Source organism: Vespula pensylvanica, chromosome 1, assembly GCF_014466175.1.
Source record: "Vespula pensylvanica isolate Volc-1 chromosome 1, ASM1446617v1, whole genome shotgun sequence".
NCBI classification, from domain to species: domain Eukaryota; kingdom Metazoa; phylum Arthropoda; class Insecta; order Hymenoptera; family Vespidae; genus Vespula; species Vespula pensylvanica.
Window position 1 is genome coordinate 12150709 of NC_057685.1, and position 11234 is coordinate 12161942.

Genomic DNA, 11234 nt, shown 5'->3' on the forward strand with positions numbered 1-11234 from the left:
AAATATACATTTAAAGTATTAATTAATCTGAATTATATATAATTTTAATCAAGTATATCTATCTTAGTCAAGTGAACCGATCGAGTGATTTTAAAACAGATCACTCAAATATTTCTCAGGTTTGTAAATGGAAAGAAAAAAAATTGTAAATGACACTTATTGAAAAAAAAAAAATTAATTGTCGCATTATAGTTCACTTAACATGAAATAACATTTACTGAAAATATGTCTTTCCATCATTAAATCTATTTCGTTAATTAATAATATAAGTCAATTAAAATAAAGTTAATGCGTTCCTAATACATATAATATAGATATATGTATGTATGTGTATATATACATCTGAGTTAATGAGCTAGATCATGATCGATCGATTCTGGATTTAATCTTTACCTAAACAACATGGCAAAATGGCCTCAGCAGGAAGATAGTCGATGTCTCAACGCTATTTTGTATTCATATTGCTGCCAATCCGTACTCTTCACAGTTTCAGCCTGAACTGCTGCTAACGGCCACCTGAAATCAAGATCAACAACGTTATATATTAAGTAAGAAGAAAATCATTAGTGCGTGCATTAGAGTGTGAAAGATACAGTATCTTTAGATATTAAATATTTGCATGATAAGGTATCATAAATTTATATCGATACATATATCAAAATACATATGTCTGTCAAATGATATCAAATAATTTTTATATCTTCGTAGAAAAATAGAGAAACGACTGTTAATTTCTTAGAAAATTAGAAGACAAAGTATACCGATCCGATATCCGGCCTTGGCATTGATTGCGTTGAGTTTTGAGTAAAATCTATAGATAAAATCTTTCGTTATCGATACATTATAAATCATATAATCAACGAAATAATACAAAAGGATCAAAGAGAAATTATATACCTTAAAAAATACAAAAATATTGTGAAATAAATATTCAAATAAAATTAATCGATCATTGAAAGAAAATCGAAAGATTAATTTAAATCTTTTGTTATCCAACAAAATATATTTTTTTATGATAAGATTATATTTTTCTACGTAAGTGTTTCTTTTTTTAACGTCTGATGAATATCGAACAAAAATTCTCGGAAAGAAACATACGTAAGCCAATCGTTTATAATTTTACCGTACGTTTGAAAGTGTTTCTCATTTTTACATGAGAACAAACACCTGTTGGCACGTGTCACGTCCGTCAAAGCTCGATCATGCCTAGTCACTCCCGTAAAACGTAATTACATCAATTAAGGTGACACTCATGGATTTCTAATCGCGTTCGAGCTCGGGCCACACCAGTCTCGGATTATGTCAGCCATCGTTGGCATGCCGACGATTTTAATCGATTTGTTCTCTCTCTCTCTCTCTCTCTCTCTTTTTTTTCCCTCTTTGTTAAAAGAAAAGTGAAACGACATACAAAATTAAAAGTCTTTAGAAATTTGATATCTTTCGGATTAATATTATCGCAATCAGATCACTCTATTATTGCTTAAATACATGCGATTATTAAATCGTAATATATTAATAAATTTAATATAGTTGAATGTATGCACATTTAAATAAACTTTATGAAAGAAATGATGACGACAATGTAATCTTTTTTATTATTTCCGCCTTAATTATTTATCTAAAAGTTTACTATATTTTTAAGTAAAATATGATATGTTATATGATCGTATACTTTATAAATATATAAGTATATATCCTACAAATATGTTAAATAAATCACTTAATTTGTTACAAGTCGATGTTTTAAAGAATCATTTAATTTGTTACAAATCGATATTTTAAAGAATCACTTAATTTGTTACAAGTTGATGTTTTAAAGAAAATGTTAAAAAAAAAAATGAAAATAGAAACAAAAAAGCAAATTAACAAAAAAAGAATTACAAGTGATATATTTAAGAAGCAACTTTCCGATCTCGTTTAATTCCATCTGTCCTCCCCCATTCGTATTCTCCTCTTCGAAAGAACGATCGCCCTTTAATTACGTAGCCGCCTCGGTGGAGCGATAAAAATGCGAGTTACGAGTTCGATTATAAACGGAAGGAAGGAAAAGGAGTAAGAATAAAAAGAGCATAAGGATCAGATTTATCTCGCGAGTATCTCGTTTCAGCCGTCAAAGGTAATAAGCTGTTGTCTCTCTACGCTCGTTACCGTAATGGAAGACTTATCGGGTCTTACTCGTGTAAATAAGGCACACGAGTTTCCGTGAAATGCTTCCGTTTTTCTTATTATATCCTTTTTTTTATTTATCAAAGAGGTGTTTCAGTTGTATGTTGTACGAGTTAAAAAAAAAAAAAGAAAATAAATAAATAAATAAATGAAATAGAACGAAATAAATGAATTCTTTTTCTACTAGAAATTATGCACTATTATTATCTATAATATTATATATCGAATATGTAATTAGATCGTTGAGAAAATTTATAACGATTTTTAATAAAAATTTCTGCAGTATAACTATATACGTTTATATATACGCTATCGACATGATCGTTTGTTCAAAAAAAGACATCGATATAATATATAAGATTATTTAATATCCTTTGAAAATTGTTTCAACGTATCGATATATCTAGTTATATATGATTACGTTAAACAATTGTAATAAATTTCTCTCAAAACTTCACGTACATGAAGTTAATAAAATAAATAAATAAATAAACACATTTCAAACGTTAAATTCACATTTTCTCAAGAACTTCGCCACTACAACTAACGATAATAACTCGCGCACGAGCAAGGGCCGCCGCAAAGTAGTCGCCGCTGGCAGAAACTGTTCGATCCTTTCTCTCCGTTCTCACGTGTTCATTTTTTTTTCTTTTCTTTTTTTTTTCTTTTTCATTTTTTCAAGCGTTTTTCACACGCGATTTCTGAATGAACGAGAGCCAAACTACGCTACACTACTACGTTGCTCACGCAGAATTCACGCACACGATGAGAGAAGGCACGAAAGAAAAAAACATTCGAGTCGATTAGTTGGAACGCGCTTCGGGCAAAGAAGAGACCTTTTTCTTTTTTTTCTTACACGTATCCATATACGTATCCACGTGTATATTTTTATATGTGTATGTACGTGTAAGATGCAAGGGAACACCCACGTAGGTTCAAAGGAAAGACTCGAAGGAGAAAGGGCGTGGATGATTTTACTATCCCTAAGCACGATGCATCGGATAAAACAAAGAGAGAAAGAAAAGGGACCGTGAGGTGGTCACAAAAGACACAAATAATTTTCTTGCAGGTATACGAATAGTATAGAATAGATGTAGTATAATAGTAGTAGTAGTAGTAGTAGTACTAGTAGTAGTAGTAGTAGTAGTAGTAGTAGTAGTAGGTAATAGTAGTAGCTAAGAGGACGAAGGTAAGCAGCTGTAGGACCGGTAGGTTTGGTTTGCTCCGAGTTTGTTACGAGCAGGTCGATCGACCACTTTTCTTTCGTTCCCTTCTTTCTTTCTTTCTTTCTTTTCTTCATATATATATTTTTTTCATTTCCTCTGTTTCTTTTTTCTTTTCTTTTTCTCTTATACTCTGTCTCTCTGTTTCTTCCTTTATTCCTTCATAATTTTTTATAAATTTTTGTTCGCGTTTCAAAAAAGAAAAAAGAAAGAATTATAATGCACACAAGTAAAACTTATAACTCGTTATAAATTATAGTATTAACCTTCAGACATGAACCAATAATTTTATGGCAGAAATAAGAAAAAAAAAAAAAACAGATGAAATTATATATACGTATGATCGACGTGATTTCAAAAGTTACATAGCGTTACAAAAAATTATTATCCCGAATAATGATTTACTTAGATCTTTTTTTCTTTATCTTTTTTTTTTCTGATTGAAACGTATTACGTTGTTTTATCTTCGCTGTCACTTCCGTTTAACATACTATTTCAATTTGGAATTAATTCGAATCGTTAACGGTGATGTAAATGTTATAAATTAAGATTGAAAAAATTACAAAACCTTCTTCCTTCGCACGATTATTATTATCTTTTTGTCTTCATACCGATGATATCAAAAAACGTTTCTACAATTGCATACAAGCGCGTTAATAAGAAACCACTACGTATACATTGGAATCTCCATCATCAGGGACAATGTTCATTATTATATTACGTCATTGCGTAATCGACGTTTACGACGACTTTATGGAACTGGCCTCGTACGTACGTTCCGCGTGTAAAAGAGAGAGAGAGAGAGAGAGAGAGAGAGAGAGAGAGAGAGAGAGAGAGAGAGAGAGAGAGAGAGATTACACGCGCACGGATGCACGCACAACCATCCACCCACCTAAACATATACATGTATACATACATAAATACCTACGTACATGCATACTTACATCCATAAATACATATATACATACATACATACATACATACATACATACATATCATGCAACACAAACGTACATTGAAAAATAGTATACTCATACGAGAGCACACATGTGTCTCTTCAATGAAATCGAGAAAACTCGGTAAACTTCGGATCTCTTCGGTTAGAACTCTCTTGGCAGACATGCTGGCAGCATAGAGCATGCTTCCTACTCGTTTTTATATGTTATATATAGTGAACACTCTTATTCGTGAAAGACTCAAGTACCTATGTACATGTATTCATGTACGTACGTAACAAGTATTATACACTCGTATGACACGAAGAAGAAGACATTAGAACCAGATGTGACTTGGACTGGCGAATAAGTTGCGACGAGCACATCAACGTTGTACTTCCGATTGCTAATCTTCTCGAATAAATGTATGTATATATGTATATGTATGTATATTTACGATTGCAATCGTACTTTTCATTGTAATTAATGTCTCTTCATTTGATTTTCACGTTTGATTCGTTATCTCATATTATCTTATACATTAAGTTGCTCAAAGTTTATTGCTCAATACGTTTATCTCTTTTCAAAGTAATCTCGAAGCATACTTTTTTAATAATTTTATCGTTAAATTCTTAACGAGAAATAGAATCTGATTCTACGAAATTAACTGGAAAAATGTTCGAAAAATGATGAATATGAATGTACGATATTTATTTTAATTAAAAATGAAATACTTTTATTAAAGATAGGAATGCTCGAATAAATAAATTAATTGAAATTAATAAGGTCAACTAATTGATTGTTCCGAATCAAAGTTATAATTGTCAGATAGAGCCCGATTGGAATACATATATACATAGAATTAGAAGGAGATCGATTTATTAAATGAAATTTTTTATTAGTTAAAAGATTATGTAATTTGAATTGAATAATAGTGAGCAACAAATAGAACAATAAACGAAGGATTGTTTTTCAGAAAGAAAAGAGATAATTAGAGCACGTACGGAAGTGTTAACATAAATTTCTCGAGCCCGTTAATAAAACGTTCTCGAATCGACCGCAGTAGTAGTGGGTTTTACGTAATTGCGTGTACTCGTCGTGAAACTTGATTTTCTCATTAGCAGGAGCACGTCAACTATCACGTACGTACTTGAATTATCGTTTCTGTCAACCGAGCCACCAAGGTTTATCTTTATGAAACATTATCTCGTCCTTTTTCTTAACTTTTCCTCTATACACAGGACGATTAGCGGATTCGTAAAAATTTTCAAATATTTATATCTACTGTTTAAACAATTTGGTTAATCGACTAATTAAAGATTATGACGTGTAAAATGTTTCCATCGAAAATACACCATTTTTATATTGATTCTTCTTCACGACGATCATTAGTATTTCTTTCTATCTTTTTGTTTTTTCTTTATTTCATTTCAACGTCGCATAATGGAGATAATAAATCTTCCTCTCTCGTAATATTCTGAGTAATCAATATTTTCTTTTTCTTTTTCCTGTTTGATCGATTTTCTATGAAAATCATTTAGAATTTGTCATGCTTTCTTTTTCGTTAGAGTTTTATATCTTTCTTCTCACTCTTTCCTCATAACGATTAAATACCTTTAATTACAATATTATTACCAAGATAAAGATATCTATCTATCTATCTATTTATAAATCTCTTTTATTCTCTTATTCACGATTCCTAGTTTTCCTCTCGATCCTTTCTCTAACCGAGCTCGTTTCTCTCTTATTCACGAACGGCACAAAGTGCCGTAATATTCTATCGTGATGGGGTTATTTTCGTCGTCGTTCTCCTCCGCAAGGAACGGACAAAGATATGAAAAAGAAAAGAAGAGAGCAAAGCATCGAGGATTCGCGTGAGTTTCGCTCTCATCGTATTGTCTTTCTCTTTCATGTTGCATCCTATATATGTATATATGTTATATATAACATATATATATATATATATATATATATATATATATTTCTTTCTCTCACACATCCTTATAACTATAGGAATAACTGGATTTCCAGGGTAGGAAGGCGATCGGTCGAGAATATGCACACGTTTTGCACTTCTCTTTTCTTTTCGAGGAGCTTCACAATACTCTGTCTCTGTCTCCTTCTCTGTCTTTCTGTCTCTCTCTCTCTCTCTCTTTCTCGTACAAACCTACGTGAGATTCTTTCCTTTTCTTTCAGCCTCCGGCCGGTACTTTGAATCGCTTCGGTACTTCGTTTCGCAAACGAGAAAATGGATAACGTAAAATACAGGTTGATATAATAAGCATATGTATGTATAATATATACGTTCGCCATATTACTTCTGTGTTATTTAAGTAGCTAGATACAATGTCCGTTATCTATACTTTCGTCTTACCTTCGATCTATCGTTCGATCAATATTTTTCTTTTCGATTTGGAATAACGTTCGAACAATTTCCTTTTTCATTTCTATCAAGAGAAAATATGTTTCTCGAACAAGATCATAGTAATTTTACTGGAAAGGAAAAAAAATAAGATCTTCCTTATTTCTTAAGAAAAAAAGATACAAAACCTTCCTTATTTCTTTAACGATCATTTCGTTTTAAGATACAATTTTCGAAATGTCCTTGAAATTTATAATTTTGAAAAGTCATTGAAAATTCATCTTGAAATGATAAATTAATCGTTAGACAATATATATCGTCATACATTATTATATCTTTATACAAGATAGTTATTTGTCAATGAAAAATTTCAAGGAAAGGAAAAAAAAAGGAAAAAGAAAATGGAAAAAAAAGAACTATAAAATGATTAGCGATAGCTGGTGTCACGTTGTTTTATTAAACGCATCCTTGGATCGTTAATCGTGTTCTCGGATGAAGGAAACATCGTGATCTCGAGACAAGCGTGCTCGCGATCTCGCGCGGCTCTTCTAAGTACGTCATCGTCGATAGTTTGTTGCACGTGAGTGCACTCTCGTTATTTAATGTTTACTTATGCTCTACGCGTTGTTATTCGTTTTAAGACATATTACTAAACTCGCGATTGAAGCTTCTAAGAGTAGGAAAAAGATGCACTAAAGTAGGTACGAGAAGCCTAAAAACTCTGTAAAAAATTAATTAATAATCAAATTGGAAATATTTTCTTTTCTTTTCTTCACGAACATTTTTGTAGATTATGTGTATGTTTAGTTACGCTATATTTCCTTGAAATTTTGAATAATTTTAATAGAAAATATTTGCAATTACTATTACCGAATTATCATTCATTACAGAATCTTCTAAAAAAGGAAAATAAAAATCTCTTTCATATGATACATTATAATATTTTAGTCAATTTGATTCACCTAATTTGTCATAACGAATATTTTAACGTTACTTTTAATATGTTAAGCTGGTTTAATTGTTCAAAGCAAATTGTTATAATTTAATAACAATAATCGTGTAGATATAATAATAAAACTATTTTCGGTATCAATAATTGTGTTAATCGCACAAAAGATTGATAAACATATGTATATATACCAGTATCCAAGATTAAATAATGGACCATCTTATTAATAAAAACCTTCCATAAAGAAATCATAATTCTACAGTCATAAACTCATATACCCATATTTTTTAAGTTTTATTTCATTTTTCGTCATAAAATTAATTATTAATTTATATCTGAAGTGTAAATTATATTTAGTATAATATAATGTAGTTACACTAGTTCAAGTTTTATATTTTGTGTAACACATTTTATAATTTTTTCTTTTTTTTTTTCTTTTTTTTTTACCGAGAATAAAGCTAGGTCATAGAAGAGTAAAAAATACATAAAGTGTATAAGTTAAAATGATAACGTAACGATCGGTATTTTTCTCGAATTCGAGCAAAGTTAAACGCCAAAGGTCGCACAGTTCTAAGTAAATATTATCGAGTTTTCAAGTCTGCGAGTAAGTTTGCGAGAAGGAAGGAATACTAAGTGATATAGAGGATTGTACGAAGAGCTACGAGATATTATTTGATAAAAATAACATTCTATTTTTATGGATGCAATTCACGTACTTGAAGCATTTTTCAGTAAATCACATCTTTGTGATTGATGATTTCACAAAATGAAAAAAAGAAAGAAAAAGAAACGAAAATAATCATTATTTTAATATCATTCACGATAAATCAAATTAATTTCTAATTGTCAACGTAGTATTTAATAATAATAATTAACTTAAATTCCTTGTGTTTCTCCAATTGTATATATGTATATATTCTAATCGCAGGAATATATATATTCCATGTATATATATTCTAAGCGCAGGAATAAATATTTTCGACGATTTTCCTTTTCGATCGTAATTAAGAAACTCGTTAAAAAGATATAACTAAATATACTCGTGTACGGAAAAAATGTTATTGAAGATTCTAATAAAGTGACATGACAGAAAAAAACGTAGAAAATAAATAATTCATAGCGCACAATATCCACTACAATTTTTCAAACATAGATACACAGAAACACATATATGTATAAACACACATATATACATATATACATATGTATGTATGTTCAATAGTAGATGACTCTTTCGACGATTTTAATTATGTATTTTTCTCAATTTCGTCTGTCCGACTCTCTCTCTCTCTCTCTCTCTCTCTCTCTCCCTTTCTCTCCATCCTCCACTTTATTTTTCTTATTCATATTGAATTAATTTAAAAGAAGAACCAAACATGTAAATATGTATTTTGAACGGTAGGTGAGATGTCAGTGGTTGCGTTTGTGACGATGACGCGTTTTCACTTTCCATGCTCTCGAGGAATCGTTCCAACTATAATTCTCTCTCTTCCATTCGTTCGTTCGCTCGGGTTAACGTTCGATAGTCGCGAAGGCCATCGCATTATTGCCAGCTGACTCGAGCGATTCTTTCCAAGCTCTTTGAATCCTACGATGAGCGACGGCAAAGAGACTAAGATAGCCGTGCTTCTTCGTATCAGGAATATTCTCTAATAAGTAGTCTAAACGAACGTCATTCTCTCTGTATGCATTCATTTTTTCTTTTTTTTTTATATAAACAAATGATTTATTAACTTCTATAGCATTTTGTTTGATCGTCACGTAAAAGGGCCATCTGTGAAATTTTTCTCGACATGCCTAATATCATCGTACGTTTTTTCAATATTTTTTGAATGAAGAAAAAAAATTTTAATACAAAAAAAGAAGAAAAAAGGAAAATTATTATTATTATTATTATTATTATTATTACATAATGACTGATTCGCGGAATACGTCTAAAAAGCCTGTCAAGACATGTCAATTATCTTTGAACGTTCTTTCTGTTTGTTCGTCGTTGTTAATTCTATTTGGAAGAAAAAAAAAAAAAAGAAAAAAAAAAAAGAAAAAAAAGAAAATGACACTTTTTTATCTATTGATTTTTCTCTTCTTTACACAAACAAAGTAAAAATACAAAGTGGGTAAAAAGACAAAAAATAGAAAATAAAATAAATGAAGGAAATAAAAATACTATAAGAAATGGAAATTCTAAAATGAATGAAAACGATTACGTGTAAGATTTAATCTTTTAATCGTTAACGAGGACGATGATTTTCCTCATAGAAAGAATTCGTCGATCTTCTTGTTCCCTCTTAACAATTGATTCCCGTCATGTACGTCGCGTAAACAGATTTGACGAATTAAAATTGGTCGCGTGTACGTGTAACTCTTAGCGAGGACGAGAAAGAAAATATCTCGAGAGTGCTTGAGATTAACGTTCGAGGTTTGAAATAATTAAGCTCGTTAACGAAGTCGAGTGCTGTTTCTTCGTCTCTTCTCGAGTTTCTTCTAAGATAGAATTTACCGTTTACATTGAGAATCGTAAGAATGTTTATTGAGAGACGACCTCTGATCGAACGAGACGAGAAAGCAAATTTTTCTCTGTCTGCGTTGTCTCAGACAAAGAAAACGAAAAAGAGAGAGAGAAAGAGAGAGAGAGAGAGAGAGAGAGAGAGAGAGAGAGAGAGGGAGAGAGAGAGAGAGAGAAGTAATAAATTATTCTTTCCAAAGAATCGACAAATTTAATTTTTTAACGAAGGGATTACGTTCTAATATTATATTTTCGAACGACAAAATCTCGTTCGTACGTTAATTAAATTTTTCCCTATACACGTATATTGATTTTCTGCAAATTTGTTTTAATCAAATCATAACACATTGCAATTGCAAATTCAATGAAACTCGCTGACGAAGTCGAATAATTGAATATATTTATCGATATATACAATAATATGGAAAAGAAAAAGAGAAATAGATAAATACATAGATAGATAGAAAGAAATATATTTAAGGGAAATATATTGCTGAAGTAATAAAAAACTTAGTTAGGTATCGTTAGAATCGTCGATGGGATTTAATTTATACGACGATTAATTCTAATTCCTTCGAAAATAACACAGGCTAACCGGTTTTCTAGTCTATTAATAGAAACCATTCGGTCTCGTTCAAATTTTCTACCAACTAGATATCTCCATTTTTTTCATATTCTCTTCTTTCCTTCTTCTTTTCCTTCTTTTATCGGGAAGATAACACTCGAGGCTAAAAATAATCGTCGTTGCTCCGTATGATATATTTTTTTCTTTCTCTTTTTCTGTTTTCTTTTTTTCTTTTTTTTTTTAACGTCTCGAGGTCACAAATCCAAAGAATTCATATACACATTCACGGATTCCATCGATAATGGAGCACAGCACCGAATAAAGTTCGTTGCAAATGTAAATTATTCGTGCCTTTTACTTTCTTTTTAATCTCGAAAAAAATAATTTTTACTAATGTTTAAAAATAAATTATATGCTATGCGATACTTACAGATGAACTTGTAATTATCTATGATTATACTACATTAAGTAATATAATTTATACTTACAGCGAACGTTTAGATACGAACTGACAATTAATTTTCTAGC

At 30.6% G+C, this 11234-nt stretch overlaps 1 protein-coding gene across 6 annotated transcripts in view; it reads right to left on the minus strand.

The window, feature by feature from the left end:
- The window catches only part of LOC122632125 (receptor-type guanylate cyclase Gyc76C-like), a 74098-nt gene that overhangs the window by 55610 nt on the left and 7254 nt on the right, over positions 1-11234 (minus strand). For 5 of the 6 annotated variants that reach the window (XM_043818665.1, XM_043818676.1, XM_043818674.1 and 2 more), the window contains one exon: positions 394-516. The gene's annotated coding sequence lies outside the window, so the exon portion shown is untranslated. Of the gene's footprint in view, positions 1-393; positions 517-1128; positions 1314-11234 lie in introns of those variants that run through there. The other variant, XM_043818655.1, reaches the window with a different exon arrangement.